Source organism: Prionailurus bengalensis, chromosome A1 (genome assembly GCF_016509475.1).
Source record: "Prionailurus bengalensis isolate Pbe53 chromosome A1, Fcat_Pben_1.1_paternal_pri, whole genome shotgun sequence".
Lineage (NCBI taxonomy): Eukaryota > Metazoa > Chordata > Mammalia > Carnivora > Felidae > Prionailurus > Prionailurus bengalensis.
In genome coordinates, this window is record NC_057343.1 from 125,709,950 (window position 1) to 125,728,851 (window position 18,902).

General features: G+C 38.5%; 1 protein-coding gene and 1 long non-coding RNA gene across 4 annotated transcripts in view; one reads left to right on the top strand and one right to left on the bottom strand.

Moving 5' to 3' along the window:
- The window catches only part of MAP3K1 (mitogen-activated protein kinase kinase kinase 1), a 77,385-nt gene that overhangs the window by 22,033 nt on the left and 36,450 nt on the right, over positions 1 to 18,902 (top strand). The window lies entirely within an intron of this gene.
- Positions 9,881 to 18,902, bottom strand: part of LOC122489170 — a 73,415-nt gene continuing 64,393 nt past the window's right edge. The window contains exon 6 of the long non-coding RNA XR_006298855.1: positions 9,881 to 11,136. This is a non-coding gene — a long non-coding RNA (uncharacterized LOC122489170). The remainder of the gene's footprint in view (positions 11,137 to 18,902) is intronic.

Genomic DNA, 18,902 nt, shown 5'->3' on the forward strand with positions numbered 1-18,902 from the left:
ATTCTCTTATTGATGTTTGTTCTCTACTAGTAATGTAAGTTAACAAATGCCTGCCTCCCAAATGTGGAATCTTTATTTTGTGTTCAGCAGACATCTTCTTTGATAATTAGAAGAGCTTAGTGGCTTTGAGAAAATTCAGTAATCTCCCTGACCCTATGCCTCCCTAACAAACAAAGGCGATTATCTTTAACTATAGAAAGTCCACTCAGGTAAAAATGAAATCTCCTTCAGGGCAAGATAAATATCTTTGCCCTTAACTGTCTTTTATTCCCTTATTTTGTTTTCTTAAAAATCATAGTAATGTTTTTGCTGTCCTGTAAAACTTACATACGTGCTCCTTGTAGAAACTTAAACTGTCACCTCAACTCAGGCCATGTTTACTGGCATACTGTATGCATACTACTGTGCTAGGAACTCATTTGGGGAGGTAAAAAGATGATTGACTTCTTGTGTCCTCTGACTGGTTATAGCACTACTGGTAGCTAGGTTCAGGAGAAACTCTTGGAGAAAATAGGGGTAGTTGTCCATTCTGCCTGGATTTGACAGTATTCATGTATATACTGGATATGAGGACAACTTCATAAGTGCTGCCTACTGATTATCTTTTTATGGTACAGATGATGTAGGCATTGAAGAAAAAAGATGAAGAAAGAAATACCGTTGTGCTGTAAGAAAGGCCTCTTAATAAAAAATGTAAGCTGACACACACACACTCTCCTAAGAAAACAATAAAAAATGATGCAGTGCCAAACTCCTGAAAATGATTTTATTATGTGTATTTTACTTATATACATCTTTTAAGAAAATAACTTGTGGAAAGTAAGATATGCTTAATCTTACATATCTTATTACAGTGATAATAATTCCTCCTTTGGGATTGAAGTTTCATGGCTTCTTATGAATGTTTGTAAGGATACCTTTGCTCACTTGAACCCTGGGTTGCTCAGAATCTTTCACAATTGCTGAAGATTGAAGAATGAATGGGGAGTTGCTTTGGGCAATTTTAATTCCTTGATAGATCAGCCCCGGTTCATTTCCGGACCTCTGAAAGAGTAGTGGGGAAATCCTAGCTCAGATTCCTCCTTCTGAGGAGTGCCAGGATTTCACGGAAGAGAGCAGAGGAGAACCTGCAAAGGAGATGTTACAGGACAGATGACACCCAAAAGGCAGGGGAGAGGACATTGTCCATGGAGAAAATGGTCAGCAGTGGGAGTGCCATTGGGCAAGGAATGTGAAGGTGGTAGTAACTGTCTTCTGACCAGCAGTTTTAGTGGGGTGGTGGGCATCGGAGCACCTGTGCTTCGTTAAGGAGTAACAGGGCGGTGAGGAAGCACAGGCTCCTCTTGAGAAGCTGGCAGAAGATGGAAGAAGGGGAGAGAGGAGAAAGCCTAAGGGTTAAGCAAAGGCAAAGAAGCATTTAGGATTGATGTGATTGGTCTTTATTTTAAGGCTAGGAGAGGGGAGAATGCTTATAGACTGAAAAGATGGAGCAAAGAGAGGAGGTTTTGTTGTTCAAGTAGTGAGCGTGCTTTTCTGAAACAGACGTTTCTTGAGGAGGAGGCTGGGAGGGCACTTGACTGGTGAATAGGAAGCCAGTCTGTGATTAAAAGTTTGCCATGGTTATGAAATATGTAGATAGGCATTTTTTTCTGTGTTTAAATTATTGTAGTTCATGGTGTAACAAAACATTCGCTCACTCAACAAATTTATTAAGAACTGGCTATGTGCCAGGCGCTAGGAATACAGCAGTGAGGGAACAGACAAAAATTCCTGCTCTTACAGACATTATGTTCTAACAAAACACGGTTGTGATTGTACTTGGAACCCATTTCATGGTTTCTACATGCACAGTTTGTTCATGTCTTACAGACTTCCCTGAGGGTGACAAGGAACACTTTTTTTTTTTTTTTAAGTGACTTTCCCTGCCCCAAGTGTTCAGAAGATTGCTTTCTGTCCAAGCCATCTTGGTGGCTCTGATAGTTCTCTACCCTCTTCCTAATTGTCACTTACAGTTGCCTCTTAGAAATAGTAACCTACAGAATGTGGGTTACAGTGCTATAACCAGTCCTGTTTTAACTTGGTCAGCATGCATACCTAACTGGTAGCCAGTCACAGTTTGATGCTGAAGGTGTGGTGTGGTGATGCATGTAGGGGTAAGATCCCATAGTACTTTGTTGGTAATAAAGTATCAAAGATTTAAAATATTTTTAGAAAAATAGTTTAGGACATATTTAGAAATATCCCTATAAATATTACTTACTCTGTTATATAACAGATATAACTGATAGGCTTTCTTGGGTGGAAAGTGGTAGAGATATGGTGTATGCTTGGCAGTTAGGCAGTTTATCTTCTCTCTGCCTCAGGTAGAGGGTGACTTATTGCTTATATATGGCTAGTTGCTGTGGCCTTGATAAATTATGCTCTCTGAACAGTTTTTTGAAGTTTTGTCATATCTTTATGTAAACATCAAACTGATGGGAACACGGTTGAGAACAGCTGCTTTAGCTTATTTGTGAACACTTTGGACATCCATTCAGTTCTGCTGAAGGACCCAGGAGTGTCCCATGCAGTCTGCCATCTTGAGAATGCTTGTTTGGAACAATGAACATCTTTGTGTCATTGGCTAACATTGAATTCATTTGAATTTTATTTTTTAGTCATATTTGTATTTTTTTAATTAAATTTTTTTTGATCTTTATTTTTGAGAGAGAGAGAGACAGAGACAGAGACAGAGCATGAGTGGGGGAGGGGCAGAGAGAGAGGGAGACACAGAATCCAAAGCAGGCTCCAGGCTCTGAGCCATCAGCACGGAGCCCGACATGGGACTCAAACTCACGGACCGTGAGATCATGACTTGAGCCAAAGTTGGATGATTCACCGACAGAGACACTCAGGAGCCCCTAGTCACATTTGTATATTCAATGAAAGACTTTCATTGCAACTCACTCCCAAATCTTAGAATAAAATTGGTCTTTTAGAAATTGATGGTCTATTTTTCATGCTTATGCTATGGCTTCTAATGCATCCCACCAGCTGTTTTCCCCTAAACTAGGAGAGTCCATGTTTGAGGAGTCTAGATTTGGGCTTCCAACACTGCCGCTTCCCTGGACATACCCCCATTCATCAACCCCCTTGGCTAATTCCCTCTGAGGTTCCTTCCTAGTAAGATAGTAGTCTCATGACTTCTGCCTCTCCCCTCCCATGCACAAAGCCTGTTGGGTTTTCCTTCAAGACTTTTTATTCTTACTAACCACAGGAAAATCATCAGGCATTAACAAAATGAGAGTCATGCTCAAGTTCCCAAACTTTGGGAAAGTTTTTTTCACTGAAATACAGATGTCTAAATTTGTGGTTCTTGGCTTCTTTTACCGGCCATCTCTTAGTGTTCTACTGGGATGAAATCTTCCCCTTTTCATTCTTTCCACAAAGCGTGGTCATAGAGATATGGTCTGGAGGCTCATATTGGAAAGGCATTCCTTCCTCCCAGCCTGCTGTGTATAGGTACCAAGCATTTGAAGGTCCATAATGTTAGAATGGAAAATGAGTAAGACCTGGTCTTACCCTCAAGTAAAATATAGCACAAGGGGAAAGATCAGTCTTTTCCTTTATTCAGCATGTATTTATTAAGTATATCCCATATGCCAAGCTTTTTGCTAGGGTGGGGGACATAATGTTGAGACACCCCACCCCCCCACACTTTCTGCCCTCAAGGATTGCACAGTCAAGTGTTGGAGACAGATAAGTGCCCATTTTAATAGTGCAATTTGCTGAGAGGGGATGGAAGAATCTATCCCTCACTCCAAACTCAGACTGAAAGCCAGCCTCTGGGACAGTTTCTCTAAGGTAGAGATGACCCTAGAACTTGAGTGGTAAGGTGACAACTACAGGGCATTGAGACCAAGAGATACGCCAAGGAAAACTAGACAAATTTTATTTTTATTTTTTCCTTCTTCTGTGTACTAGATAAACTCACATTTTATTGTCAGCTTTGTTTCCATTTTTCAACCTAAAAGTTTCGAGGTTGCATATCAGCCAGAATGGTAATGAATTGAGTCAAAGTTATTCCAGGTAAAAAGAATATTCATATACATGCTTAGGAAAAAGAGTTGGTGCCTGCCATGATTTAAAACAGGAATAACATGGGGCACCTGGGTGGCTCAGTCGGTTGAGCGTCAGGCTTCGACTCAGGTCATGATCTCACAGTCCGTGGGTTTGAGCCCCACATTGGGCTCTGGGCTGACGGCTCGGTGCCTGGAGCCTGTTTCGGATTCTGTGTCTCCCTCTCTCTCTGTCCCTCCCCCACTCACGCTCTGTCTCTTTCTCTCAAAGATAAATAAACATTTTTTTAAAATAAATAAATAATTAAAAAATAATAAAACAGGAATAACACAATAATACAATTTATATATGTATAATCTTTTGCCCCATTTTCATTCAGATCATTCTTTTATAACTGAGTTAATTAAAATTAGAGATGGTTAAAATGACTGTCTTTTGAAGAATGTACTAGGCTGTCATAAGTCAAAACCTGCCATTTTAAAATTAATGCAATTATTGGATTCTACTAAATTGTACCTTTTGCTACAGTGAAAAGAAATTGGCATATTCAGGAACACCTCCAGAATTCTGTTGAAATAAGGAAGACGTTATTTAGGTAGACAGACAGTAATGATTCAGACTATATTTGGGACCGGATATCAGAATTAATGTACCTTCTCTTTAAAGTGATTAGTGGGGCAGATGACATCTTTGATAGTAATAATCACTTAGGTTACATTTTTAAGGAAAGAGTGCCACCTGCTGAATGAAGTTTTTTTCTTCTCATTCCATTCTAGAATGTTCTGTTTCACTTTGAATTCTTAGTTTTTTCAACTATTTATAGATAGCTTATGCCAGCCAAAGAACAAAGAAGTTAGGTTCACTCCTGATCTCATCTTCCAGTGGATTAAATAAGGTGTGCCTAGTATTCTTAGAGGAGGTTTGTGCCATCAAAACCAGTTGCAGAAAATAAAACCTTAACCTAAACACGATTCAGCACTGTGCAAGTTTCAAAACCTTCCCATGATTGTAATGTACTCACTGGCCCAAAGTTTTTGTTTTGTTTGAAGATGGGTATGTGGACACTCATTGAGTAGGAATAGGTGAGCAAATGTCTGGGAAGAAATTATGCCAAGGAATAACTGAAGGAGAATAAGGAACATACGAAATTGGTCAACATCAACTGGGGGAGACCTCAGTCACCTAGAATGTTAGTACAGAAGTAGTTTGATCACAACTTGGCTGTAGGTCATTTGAGGAGATTCCTGAAGTCAAGTTGGAAATCTAAATACCTATTTCACAATAATCCATAAGGTACTTTTATACTTATTAACAAGATGTCATCTCATCAGTGAAAAGTTGAGAACGTGAACACTAGCAAACACAGCAGTAATAGAATTAAAATATTTTATTTGAGAATTTTACATGGCCATTACTTGTAGTTTATTGACACATTTGTGGTGTTTTGGCTTAATTTATTGTTAGGCGTCAGTCATTTGCAGCTTTTTCCACTTGTTTATTGGACTATATAAGTAGAGAATTTTTTTTTCTTACCAGAAGAGCTAGACAGTACGCTAGATTGATTTATACTTGCTGATATAGACAGAGTAATTGTACAGCCCACAGAGGAATGACATGTATTAAAATCTGGAACTAAAAAATCATATATACATTGTGTAAGGTATTAGAATTTATTCCATATAAAATGTTTATGTTTTTTATTCAAATATGTCAAGTTTGTGTCCTAAATACCAGATGTAATTAACCAAAGGTTAGTCACTTTTTCAGTTTGAGGAATGAATTGTATCTAAGACAGCAGATCTTAAAAAAAAAGTTGCAGTGATATCTACTTTTATTACTTAAATAAGCAGTAATAATTGGCTGAATGAATGATAAGCATTCTAAATATAAAAAGCATAATATTTAATAATACAGAATCAAAAAGATTTTACAGTAATTGTGTTTTCAGGTTAGCACTCAAAATGACACATTAAATATTAACATCTCAGCTTTTCTTCATTTACAAAAAGCAAACCATCACTTCTGTGACACAGATTAAGCATTTCTTTTTTTTTTTTAAACGTTTATTTTGGAGGAGAGCACAATTTGGGGAGAGGCAGAGAGAGAAGGGGCAGAGCATCTGAAGCAGGCTCTGTGGTAACAGGCTGACAGTAGTGAGCCTGATGTGGGGCTCAAACTCATCAACCACGAGATCATGACCTGAGCCGAATGGACACTCAACTGACTGAGCCACCCAAATGCCTTCATATTAAGCATTTCTGAAATGATGACACCAGATTAGGATAAAAGCAGGCTGTATGTCTGCAGAGAGCTCTGGACCAGGGGAGTCAGAATTCAGATTGGACCATTGTCACCATTGCAGCCAAGACTTGACCAGAAACCAGCCATGCTTCATTTCTCATTTCAGGGTAGGTACTACTTTACATCTTTTTGACTTGTAGCACTTAAATATGCAAAAATGGCTGTTCTTTTAAGAAAGAGAAATTTGTGTTTAATTAAAAAAAAAAACTAGAAGAGTTTTTAATGTAAAACAACTGAAAGTCCATGTTTTGTGGTCTCTCCTTTCTTGAACGTTCTTCCTAATAGGTGTTTGACATTTCCGAGAGAGCTTTGATAGACTCTTAAATATAATACTCACCTCTTTTCGTAATGAGGTTTAAATTGCTTTTATGTAATGACTATCAAGTGTACAGAGTCTGTAAGTTTAGTATTTCCTAGCCTGAGTTTTCATAGGGTCTGTGGATTCACATGTGTAGCTTGCTGATGGTAAGAAAGGCTTCTCAGATTTTAAAATACTGGGAGCCATAGGATTATAGGAGTAGCAAAGAATATTTTACACAAATAAACTATTAGAAGGTACTCTCCAGATTTAACAAATAAGGGAGTTTATGGGTCATGTTGAGCTTTATATTTTTGTTTATATTATATCTCCCTTGTAGGACTAAAGCATTTATATAGTGGCATTAATAAACGAATCAGGGGTGCCTGGGTGGCTCAGTCAGTTAAGCATATGACTCTTGGTTTCGGCTCAGGTCATGGTCTCGCACAAATCGAGCCCCTTATTGGGCTCCATGCTGAGCATGGAGCCTGCTTGGGATTCTCTCTCTCCCTCGCTCTCTGCCCCTCTCCCACTCACACGCATGTGCTCTCTCTGTATGTATGTATATGTATGTGTGTGTGTGTGTATATATATATATATATACACACACATATATATATATATAATTAAACAGACAATCCTCTTAATAGATGCAGAAAAAAACATTTGACAAATACAGCATCGTTTCTTGATAAAAACCTTCAAGAAAGTAGGGATAGAAGGAACATACCTCAAGATCATAAAGACCATTTATGAAAGACCTACAGCTAATATCATCCTCAGTGGGGAAAAACAGAGAGCTTTCTCCCTGAGATCAGGAACACAACGGGGATGTCCACTCACCACTGTTGTTCAGCATAGTGTTGGAAGCTCTAGCCTCAGCAATCAGACAACACAAAGAAATAAAAGACATCTAAATCAGCCTGGAAAAAGTCAGATTTTCACTCTTCGCAGATGACATGATATTCTACATGGAAAACCCGAAATACTCCACCAAAAAACTGCTAGAAATGATACATGAATTCAGCAAGTTGCAGGATATAAAATCAATGTACAGAAATTGGTTGCATTTCTGTACACCAATAATGAAACAGCAGAAAGAGAAATAAAGGAATCTATTGCATTTATAATTGCACCCAAAACCATAAAATACCTAGGAATAAACCTAACCAAAGAGGTAAGAGATTCGTACACTGAAAGTTATAGAAAGCTTTTGAAATAAATTGAACAAACACAAAGAAATGGAAAAACATTCCATGCCCATGGGTTGGAAGAACAAATACTGTTAAAATCTACACATTTGATGCAATCCCTATCAAAACCCAGAACTAGAACATTCTTCACAGAGCTAGAACAAACAATTCTAAAATTTGTATGGAACCAGAAAAGACCCCAAATAGCCAAAGCAGTCCTGAAAAAGCAAACTGCAGCTGGAGGCATCACAATTCCAGACTTCAAGCTGTATTACCAAGCTGTAATCATCAACACTGTATGGTACTGACACAAAAACAGACACATAGGTCAATGGAACAGAATAGAGAACCCAGTAATGGGCTCACAGATGTATGGCCAACTAATCTTTGACAAAGCAGGAAAGAGCATCCAGTGGAAAAAGACAATCTCTTCAGCAAATGGTGCTGGGAAAACTGGATAGTGACATGCAGAAGAATGAACCTGGATCACTTTCTTACACCATACACAAACGCAAAACGGGTAAAAGACCTAAATGTAAGACAGGAAAACATCAAAAATTCTAGAGGAGAACACAGGCAGCAACCTCTTTGACCTCAGTCATAGCAACTTCTTACTAGACGTGTCTCCAGAGGCAAGGGAAACAAAAGCAAAAACGAACAACTGGGACTTGGTCAAGATAAAAACCAGGAATGTGGCCATCAGTGCCAAAAACATGAGAGTGCTACCACTGGGCCAGAGCTTTGGGTGTTTGCAGTAAAGTGAAGACTGTGCCCCAGGAGCCTTTTTTATTTCATATTCTGGGGCTTTCCTTAGGCATAGAGAGATTGGAGAAAATGGCTTGTCCAGGTTTTGTTTTTGTTTTTTGTTTTTTTTTTCCCCCCTTTGGCTGGTGTCTTACGTTTACCCAAGACCTAAGTCCTTGGCAGAGAGTGAGTAGACAGGGGCAAATCTTAGTGACAAACTCTGGCCTCTGCTAGTAGTTAGATTAGCCCAAGTTTGCATGTCTGACACCCACTTCTCTTAGGATAGGTTCACATCAGGTGATTTTACCCATCTCTCTAGCTGGCTGTCAAATAATCTTTTTCCCCATATTTTGAAATCTTAGAGCCTTAGTTGCTCTAAAGACATGCTGAATTTTATGATAGCTTGAGAAGTCTTACATGAAGATAGTAAGACAGCTAGTTTTAGTTTCTTCTCTAGATTTTTCTTCTTAGATATATTGACTTATTTGAGCCAAAAGGGACTATATAGATGATTCAGTACAGATTTCTCACAATATATACCAAGAACCACTACTCTACCAAAGGTGTTCTGCTAAAAGGGGCTTCTGTGCCAATGTGAGGAATGCTGTGTATCTTATCTTCTTTTTTCACCCCTCTTGGAAAATTAAGATGCACATAGGTCTTTAAATAAACTCATTTAATTTCATTTTATCTAATATTTCCTAACAGTAGGGTTATAAACTGTTTAGTATTTTATAGAACATTATTTTCACCAAAGTTAGATCTTTTGTCTAGAAAATCTTTCAGCCTTAATCAACTCCATGCCAGTCCTTCTCTTTCCTTTAAAATTATTCAGGTGTTACCTTCTCTGTGGATCTTTCCAGGATTCCCCTAGATAAATTTAAGGGATGGAGATCCACTCCTTCCTTGCAACTATTTATGGTATGTTAAAATACTTCTATTGTTGCAGAGATGGCCTCATATTTTCTTTACCATAGAGAAAGTGCTAGACTAAGCACCTGGAGGGATAGAGGTCCTGTCTTATTTATCTTTTGTTTCTTTTTTTTTTTTTTTAATTTTTTTTTTAAATTTTTTTTCAACGTTTTTATTTATTTTTGGGACAGAGAGAGACAGAGCATGAACGGGGGAGGGGCAGAGAGAGAGGGAGACACAGAATCGGAAACAGGCTCCAGGCTCCGAGCCATCAGCCCAGAGCCTGACGCGGGGCTCGAACTCACGGACTGAGAGATCGTGACCTGGCTGAAGTTGGACGCTTAACCGACTGCGCCACCCAGGCGCCCCTATCTTTTGTTTCTTTATCCCATTTTGTATATCTGATGCTTAGACCAGAGCTTACATGTAGTAGACATGCCAACATTCATTGAACAGAGTGGGTTTCTAGCATTAAAAGCATAAAGAAGAAAAGCAGCATTTATTAGGAAGTCATTCTTCCTCATTTTGAGCATCCCAGTTAACATGCCTTTCCACCAGCTAGAAGGAAGTAGTACTATAGAAATAGTATCAGCTGTTCTGCGGCATTTGAAAGAAATCATTCTCCTAGCAAAGGATGTAAGAGGGCTTTGTGCTCTAAATTTGGTGCTATATCATACTCTCCTCCGTTAATCTGGGAACAGTGAAAATAGCCCAAGGGTTTTTTATCAACATAGATGGTATTCAGTCAAATTGTTACATTTTTAACTGTAAACCAACTCTTCTTAAAAGAGAGGAATATATACAGTAACAGTCCAGTCTTCCAATTACTAGCCGTACTCATTTGATCTCTTATACTCAAACTGAACTGCCATGCTTTTTGAAAAATAATTGACTTAGTAAAAATGTAGTTAACACACCCATTGGAGGAAGTTCCAAAGAAAAGCATACACCAGAGCCTCCATATAACATTGATTTGGGATCTTTTTGATGAAAAGCAAAATGGTTAAGGAACAGCCATCCCTCCCCCCACCCCCCAATACCTGCTTTGTGCCATGGACTATGTACTAGTGCTCTTAGACTGAGGACAGGAGACAGTGCTTTGTGGGAAGCTGTCCCCAGTAGTGGTGTAGGGAGTTCCAGTCTACTTCTGTAACGTATTGTAAAAGCCCCCTATACTTATCCATTGGTTGTCATTTAGACACAACCCTAGATTTGTCGTGTAGCACAAAGGGGAATTCTTAAAAGGAAATAGACATTTACCCGATACTATAAAGTATTAGTATCCTTTTCCTTGCTTACTAATCTGTGATCAACAGTTCAGGAAGAGGATGCTCATATGTCCCATTTTTCTCAAAGGTTTCTAAAGGTACTTCATCAGGTATCAAGGACACAACAAAGTGGGGGATAAACTGGAATTTTTAGCAGTGACTATCAAAAGAATACAAGCTTCAGGATTAAAAGTTTTTGAAGCTTCCGTGGGTTTTTTTGGAGAGGAAGAAATGAGAAATGGGACCATATTGGTCTTAAACTCCCTCTGTAAACAGTGGTTCTCAGAAACTAGTTTACATTAGGCCTGGTAGATCTCCCAAGTTCGTGGGTGTGAAGAAAAGAATAGTATGAATCTTCTCCCTGGAAAGATGGGTGGAAGAATAGTAGTATTTAGAAATATTGTTACAAAGGTCATTACTGTGATGAGTAAAATAAGTATTTTTGAAAAATACTTAGTTTAAGTAATAAATATTCCCTTGGCAGCAACTTTTCAGTCCATTTGTCTGTCATTGTTAGCAGAATAGCATTGTTTTTCTGTTACAAGGATTTTCATGTATTTTGTGAGTTGATCAATCTTACAAAATCATGAAACTGAGGGTGCCTGGGTGGCTCAGTCAGTTAAGCATCTAACTGTTTTGGCTCAGGTTATGATCTCACAGTTTGTGAGTTCGAGCCCTATGTCAGACTTTCTCTCCCTCCCTCCCTTTCTGTCTCTCTCAAAAAATAAATAAACAGTAAAAAAATTTTTTTAAATCACAAAACTCATTTCTATTCAATTCTGACAGTTTTTATAGTTTTCACTCATCTACCATAAATATTGCCATTTAATTTTAGTTCATAATTTGTGACAAGTCCGTGAATTTCACTGAACTTGAATCATTGTTGGTTCACTTTAGTCTGATTTGTTTTCTTTTATGCACATACATGAGGGGTGTGACCTTGAAAAGATGTCTGCCTTCACCGTCTCATTTTTCTCTGAGTGCCTTTTTAAAAACGTTTTCGATTTCAAATCGCTAATCTTCTTCTAGGATTTTTATTTCCTTACTAACCTAACTTGATTACTACCTTGATTCATCTTACTTCCTTTAAGTTTCTTTAAATTCTGAGCCTGCGTGGCTCAGTCGTTTGTGTCCAATTCTTCATCTCAGCTTCAGGTCATGATCTCACAGTTAGTGAAATCAAGCCCTGCATCGGGCTTTGCGCTGATAGCACAGAGCTGGCTTGGGATTCCCTCTCTCCTCTCTTTCTGTACCTCCTCTGCTTGTATTCTGTCTTTCTCTCTCTAAAAATAAACAACAAAAATAAATAAATTCTTATTGCCTCCTGGCAAGTTTTAACTTCTGTTGTAGACATTTTCTTGACTGGTCCGTCACATACTTGTCATTACATATGACTGTTATATGTCCTCTGGCTTGATAAAGTATATATAATTATTCTCATTTGATACAAATTTATTGATTTTCAAATTCATCTATTAGCACATTTAGAAGGCAGAGTGATTTTTTTTACCCCAGATTTGGATAGCGTATCATAGTTCCATTACTGTGTGATGTTACCAATAATGCATTTAGACTGATCTGTTTGTGGTAAATTAATTAACTTAAACATAGTAGTTCTTAATGGAATGTGTCAGCTGAGAGATAGGGATGTACCAAGGAAACTTACTAATCAAGTTTTGCATTGCTGCTTTATATTCTTCCTGGGACTAAGAGGTATTTTTGAACATTCATTTTTCATTGTATCTTTTTCTTGATTTATGTAGGCACAGGAAAAACAGCCCATTTAGTTTGATACTTACTCATGTATAAGTATGTCTACCTGAAAGAGTAGCCTTGGTGTTTTACCTTCATTGTGTCAGTAACTTTGGAAGCTCCTGAAGTCCATCCATTAGCCTCATGTGTTAATTATACAATATTTACTTTTCCTGCAGAGTAGTTTTATCAGACTCATATTTGAATATTGGTATGAATATGTGACCAAGAAAGGTGCCTTTTAATCATAAAATAGTGTTGAGTAGAGTTAAATAAAAATGCAGCTCATAAAACAATCTAGAATCTTTTCTTTCTTCACTTGGGACACCTGGGTGGCTCAGTCGTTTGAGCGTCCAACTCTTGGTCTCAGCTCAGGTTATGATCTCACAGTTTGTGAATTCAAGTCCTGCATCGGGCTCTGCACTGACAGCATGGAGCCTGCTTGGGATTCTGTCTCCTCTCTCTACCCCTACCCCCACTTGCTCTCTGTACCTTTCTCAAAATAAATAAAAATTAAAAGAATAATGTATTCTCCATTCATCATAATATTGTCCTAGTTGGTAGTTATCAATATGTTATTTACATTTAAAAACATTTTAATGGTGTTTGAATTTATAACAGTTACAACTACCAGTAATTCACTTATCAATCCGTTAGTGTTTATTCATTATTCTGTAGTCTTGCTTTAAATATATTTATATATTTTTACTACATATCTAAGAACATATGGTACAGAACAATGTAGCTAAAATACACTTTTTAAATTTTATTTATTTGTTTTTGAGAGAGAATCTTAAGTAGGCTCCACGCCCAGCACAGAGCCCTGTGTGAGATTTGATCTCACAACCATGAGATCATGACCTGAGCCAAAATCAGGAATCAGGTGCTCAACTGACTGAGCCATCCAGGCACCCCTAAGATTTTATTTTAAGTAAATCTGTACTCCCAACATGGGGTTCAAACTTACAGCCCCAAGATCAAGAGTCCCATGCTCTACTGACTGAGACAGTCAGATGCCCCACAGTACGCTTTTCTTTTTGATTCACTTGAATTCTCTAAAAGGAGACCTTCAGGCATATAGTTTACTCCATAGACTCGGTCATGGGTAATTGACTGCCAAAAAAATTCCATATAGAGTTGCTACCTTGAAGAATGCTTTGATACTGTCTAGTGGCTCTCTGCCTTTTGTAAACTCCGTTGTTATATTTGCACAATGATTGTTCATTCAGTATTTTAAAAATTACTGATTTAGAAGTCAGAAAACCTTTTGATCAAAACCACAATGAGATACTACCTCACACCTCGCTAACATTATTGGTGAGGACGTAGAGAAAGAGGATCTCTTTTGCCTGCTGGTAGTAATGAAAACTGATGCAGTCGCTCTGGAAAACAGTATGGACGTTCCTCAAAAAATTAAAAATAGAGCTACCCTACAACCCAGCAATCACACTACTAGGTATTTATCCAAGGGATACAGGTGTGCTGTTTCGAAGGGACACGTGCACCCCAAGGTTTATAGCAGCGCTGTTGACAGTAGCCAAAGTATGGAAAGAGCCCAAATGTCCATGGATGGATGAATGGATAAAGAAGATGTGGTATACACACACACACACACACACACACACACACACACACACAATGGAGTATTACTTGGCAATCAAAAAGAATGAAATCTTGCCATTTGCAACTATATGGATGGAACTGGAGGGCATTAAGCTAAGTGAAATTAGTCAAAGGAAGACAAATATTGGGGCGCCAGGGTGGCTCAGTCGGTTAAGCGTCCAACTTCAGCTCAGGTCACGATCTCACGGTCCATGAGTTCGAGCCCCGCGTCGGGCTCTGGGTTGATGGCTCAGAGCCTGGAGCCTGCTTCCGATTCTGTGTCTCCCTCTCTCTCTGCTCCTCCCCCGTTCATGCTCTGTCTCTGTCTCAAAAATAAATAAACGTTTAAAAAAAAAATTAAAAAAAAAAAGACAAATATCATATGACTTCACTCATGAGGAATTTAAGATACAAAACAGATGAACATAAGGGAAGGGAAGCAAAAATAATATAAAAACAGGGAGGGGGACAAAACATAAGATACTCAAATATAGAGAACAAACAGAGGGTTACTGGAAGGGTTGTGGGAGGGGGGATGATCTAAAGGGGTAAGGGGCATTAAGGAATCTACTCCTGAAATCATTGTTGCAAAATATGCTAACTAACTTGGATGGAAATTAAACAGTAAATAAGTTTTTTAAAAAAGCTTTTGAATATTCTTCTTGTTCTCTTTGAAATTGTTTTTATGTCCCAGAGGCACTGCTTTATGCTAGAAGTTATGAGTTAAATAGGCTGTGTGTATCTGCTGGGTACAATATCTGCACAGTGTTATTTCCTAGGTATTTGTTTATTAGAAGTGATAACCAGCTACTCTGACTCTGAATCAGCAATTGTTTATGGAGCCCATGACATACGTTGCTCTGAGCGCTCTGTTCATAGCTATAGGAGGTGCCAGAGAAAGGCCCTACCATCAAAGCACTTGCACTTTTCTTGTCTAGGTTGGCCTAAGTTAGCTAGTGAACAAATGACTGCAGTATGATTACCCATTAATATATTCTATTGGTTTAATTTTGGTTAATTTCATACATACTCTTCATGTGTCTATACCACTTTCAACTTTTCCAAATCTCGTCAATTTTGCTTAATTAAATTTAATCTTAAAATTCAGATGGAGTGACAGTTTGGTTGAAACTAATCCATGAGGTCAGATAAACTGATTTTTGTTTATTTTTAGCATATATTTAGCATATATTTTTAGCATTTTTGGAATAATTTATAAATATGAATCCATCAGAATCACTAAGGTGGTAGTAAACTGCTTATAATGATTGTTGACAATAAGTTGTATTACTGTCTTTGATCTTTGGCCTCCATATTATTTAACTCTTGATGTTATTGACCAGAATACGGGCTTTTTGAAAGTGAGATTCTGTGCCTGTATCACTCAAAGGACTAAATAAGATTTGTACAATACTAGAAATAGCTGTCTCCCCCCATAAAGACTTTCTTTTTTAATATTTATTTATTTATTTTGAGAGAAAGAGCACAAGCAGGGGAGGGGCAGAGAGAGAAGGAGAGAATCCCAAGCAGGCTTCATGCTATCAGCACAGAACCTGTTGTGGGACTTGAACCCACGAACAGTGAGATCATGACCTGAGCTGAAATCAGAGTCAGATGCTTACCTGAGCCACCCAGGTGGGGCCCCCCTCCCCCACAAAGACTTCTGATAGAAAGTCTACATAATATAAAACTGGTTATATCATGGTCATACCCACATTAACAAATCAGTAGGGGGGGTTGGTGCCTGGGTGGCTCAGTTGGTTAAGCATCCAACTCTTTTTTTATAATGTTTACTTATTTTTGAGAGAGAGAGTGAGCAAGTGCATGCAACTGAGTAGGGAAGGGTCAGAGAGAGATGGAGACACAGAATCCGAAGCAGGCTCCAGGCTCTGAGCTGTGAGCACAGAGCCCGACATGGAGCTTGAACTCACGAATCATGAGGTCATGACTGGAGCCGAAGTCAGACACTTAACTGACTGAGCCACCCAAGTGCCCCAAGCATCCAACTCTTGATTTTGGCTCAGGTCATGATCTTGTGGTTCGTGAGTTCGAGCCCCACGTTGGCCTCTGCATTGACCGTGCAGAGCCTATTTAGGATTCTCTCTCTCCCCCTCTCCCTGCTTCTCTCCTGCTCCCTCTCTCTCTCAAAATAAATAAATAAACCAAAAAAATAAATAAATAAATCAGTAGACCTTTGTTGTGACAAAGGTTTATTCTGTATAGAAAAAAAAAAGCAATTGCCTATTTCTTGTTGTAAATCAGTAGGACTTGTGCCATCATTCTCAGGTTCATATATTACTGAACATAACTTGAGTAAAATCTTTTGGGGACTAATTTTCATAACATGAGCCATTTTTATGTATTATTTCTTATGTAAAATTAGATATGTTATAAATGCTGGAAGATGGAAAAAAAAAAAAGACAGAAAGGTTGGACTGGCCATTGATTTTGATCTTTCCTGCTCAGTAGCAGCCCACATCTCTCGAGAAATTATCTCATGGGAAAATAGAGCTGTTACAGATATTTTGGCCTCATATCTTGGTCAACAAATTTTAAGCACTTGTAATCATTTTCTTTTTGCCCTATAGAATATAAGAGACTGTGGAATCATTCATATGTGGCTTTAAATCCTGTATTCTTCACATATAGACTTTATCACCTTGGAGATGTTACTTAACCTCCTTGGCTTTTTATTTTTGTTTTTGTTTTTTTGCCAATGGGATAATAAAAGTTCCATGTCTTGGGAATTGACTGAGGTGACCCATGTGGAACTGTTAGCGCAGTGCCCTGTCGATGTTAAGGGATTGTTAGCCTCTTTTGTTAGCCATATGCTTCACCAGACTCTCTCCCCAGTCTTACCTAAGTCATTCCTTCTCCTGACCTTTACTTGGAAACTTAAATTTTAAGGGTCCCACAACAGACTAGTTTTGTTTTGGAAGGGGGTTCTTCCCTTACTCTCCTCTCCCCTTGGTAACAAAATCTGTGGGTTTTAGCATAAGAATTCCTACTCTTCTGGGAACTTCCCAAGCGGACCTCAGTTGTGTGGCTCTTAATTGTGCCTGTCCCAAATAATTCAGTGTATTTCCAGGGTTCTGTGAGATTCCTTGGATACTGAAAGAATGAAGATTCTTTCTATATAAAGTTATCCATAATGTGAACTGTTTGACAATCTTCATATATACTAAAGTTAAACCCCTTAATTTCCAGAAAGGTTTCATATGATCATTATACACTCCTATTACAGTGAAATGCTCTATTAATGAAGAGAATTAATGAGCTTTTAAATTCTTAGTCACCATTGTAAAAACTTGTTTAAACTTCTTTGTATTCTTATCAAATACCTGGCGTTGACTCATTGTAAAAACAAAATCAGAATTGACAGTGACCTGCCATAGCAGTCAGAGTCAGATTGACCAAGGTCTGAATCCTGGTCCTGCTCCTTATATATTGTCTGACCCCAGGCTTGTAAGCCTGTCTCTCCAAGCCTCAGATGGTAATGACCTCATGTGGTTATTGGGAGGGTGAAGTACCTGTAAATATATATAAAGCACCTAACACCTTGCCTGTCATGTAACATTAACTTTTTCTATTATGATGTAAGTCTGGCCATTACTTCTCCATATTACTAGTTGACTATCATATTTCCATGCTAAAAATGAACTATTTAAGAAATAGCTTTTAAAAATTATAGTTAACTTGGTAGGATTCTATTTTTGAGTGTTTTCGAATATCCTCTGTGTACCAGAGCAATGAGCTGTGTTAGTGCTGTAGTCAGACTCTTTGGGGATGCAGGGAAGAGAGAGATTATGGGGTTTATTTCAGTACAATGTAAAAAGGACCCATGAAGTTTCCTCCATTGCAGCGAACACATGCAGTCTCTGGAGAACTTGGTTATTCACCACCCAGGGAAGTGTAAAAATAGCTCTTATCGGGTAACAGCATATTAGGGGACCCAGGTACAACTCTCATGTTTATTTTCATTGCTTCTTTCCATCCTTCCATCGCTGACCTCATCTTCCTTCTAATTTCTCTTTGCTCTCCCTTATTTTGTCTCACTGTTCCTAGTTACTGCTTTTTTCTCTATTTTGGTGCAATTCTTCCTACAGTGATACATCCATGTATCTTGCAAACTCCCACAGTGGGCAGATCTGGTTAAAATATAACAATACCATCTAGTATAGAGGGTCTTTGGATGAGGGCAAATTATTGCACTGGCCAACTGTGACTGCTGGAGGGATTCACGTTTATAAACCATAGTGCCCCTGAGCATTAGACACTACCTTCAGAAGGGGAGGTGGCTATGACTAGATAGGTGCCCTGGCTTCGAGTTGGGTGCCTTTTGTGGCTTGTCCAGGACATTTGCCTGGATACAAAAATGAGTATGATGTTGCGGTCTGTCCCAGAAGAGCTCCTAGTGTGGTGAGGGAAGCAGATACTTAAACCAATACTGGACTTTATGCTGTATAATTAATATTAACATGGTGGGAGGGAGTGGCAACTGCTGTAGAGTGGGAGTAGGAAGTTCTTGATGAAGGCATGTAAGATGATAGGGTGGTTCTTTCAGGAGAAAAAAAACCATCTGCAGTAGCAGAGAGGTATGAAATATCTTGGTGTACTTAAGAGAGTATTGAGAAGAGGGCAGTGACTAGTATTTAAGGGGCTCCTGGAAGAGGGTCTATATATGATACCAGTGAGGTCAGAGAGTCAGAAGCAGAAATAGGAAAAAATCATCTAGAAGTTAAGGGAGAGGACATCTATAAGAGTGACAGTCCA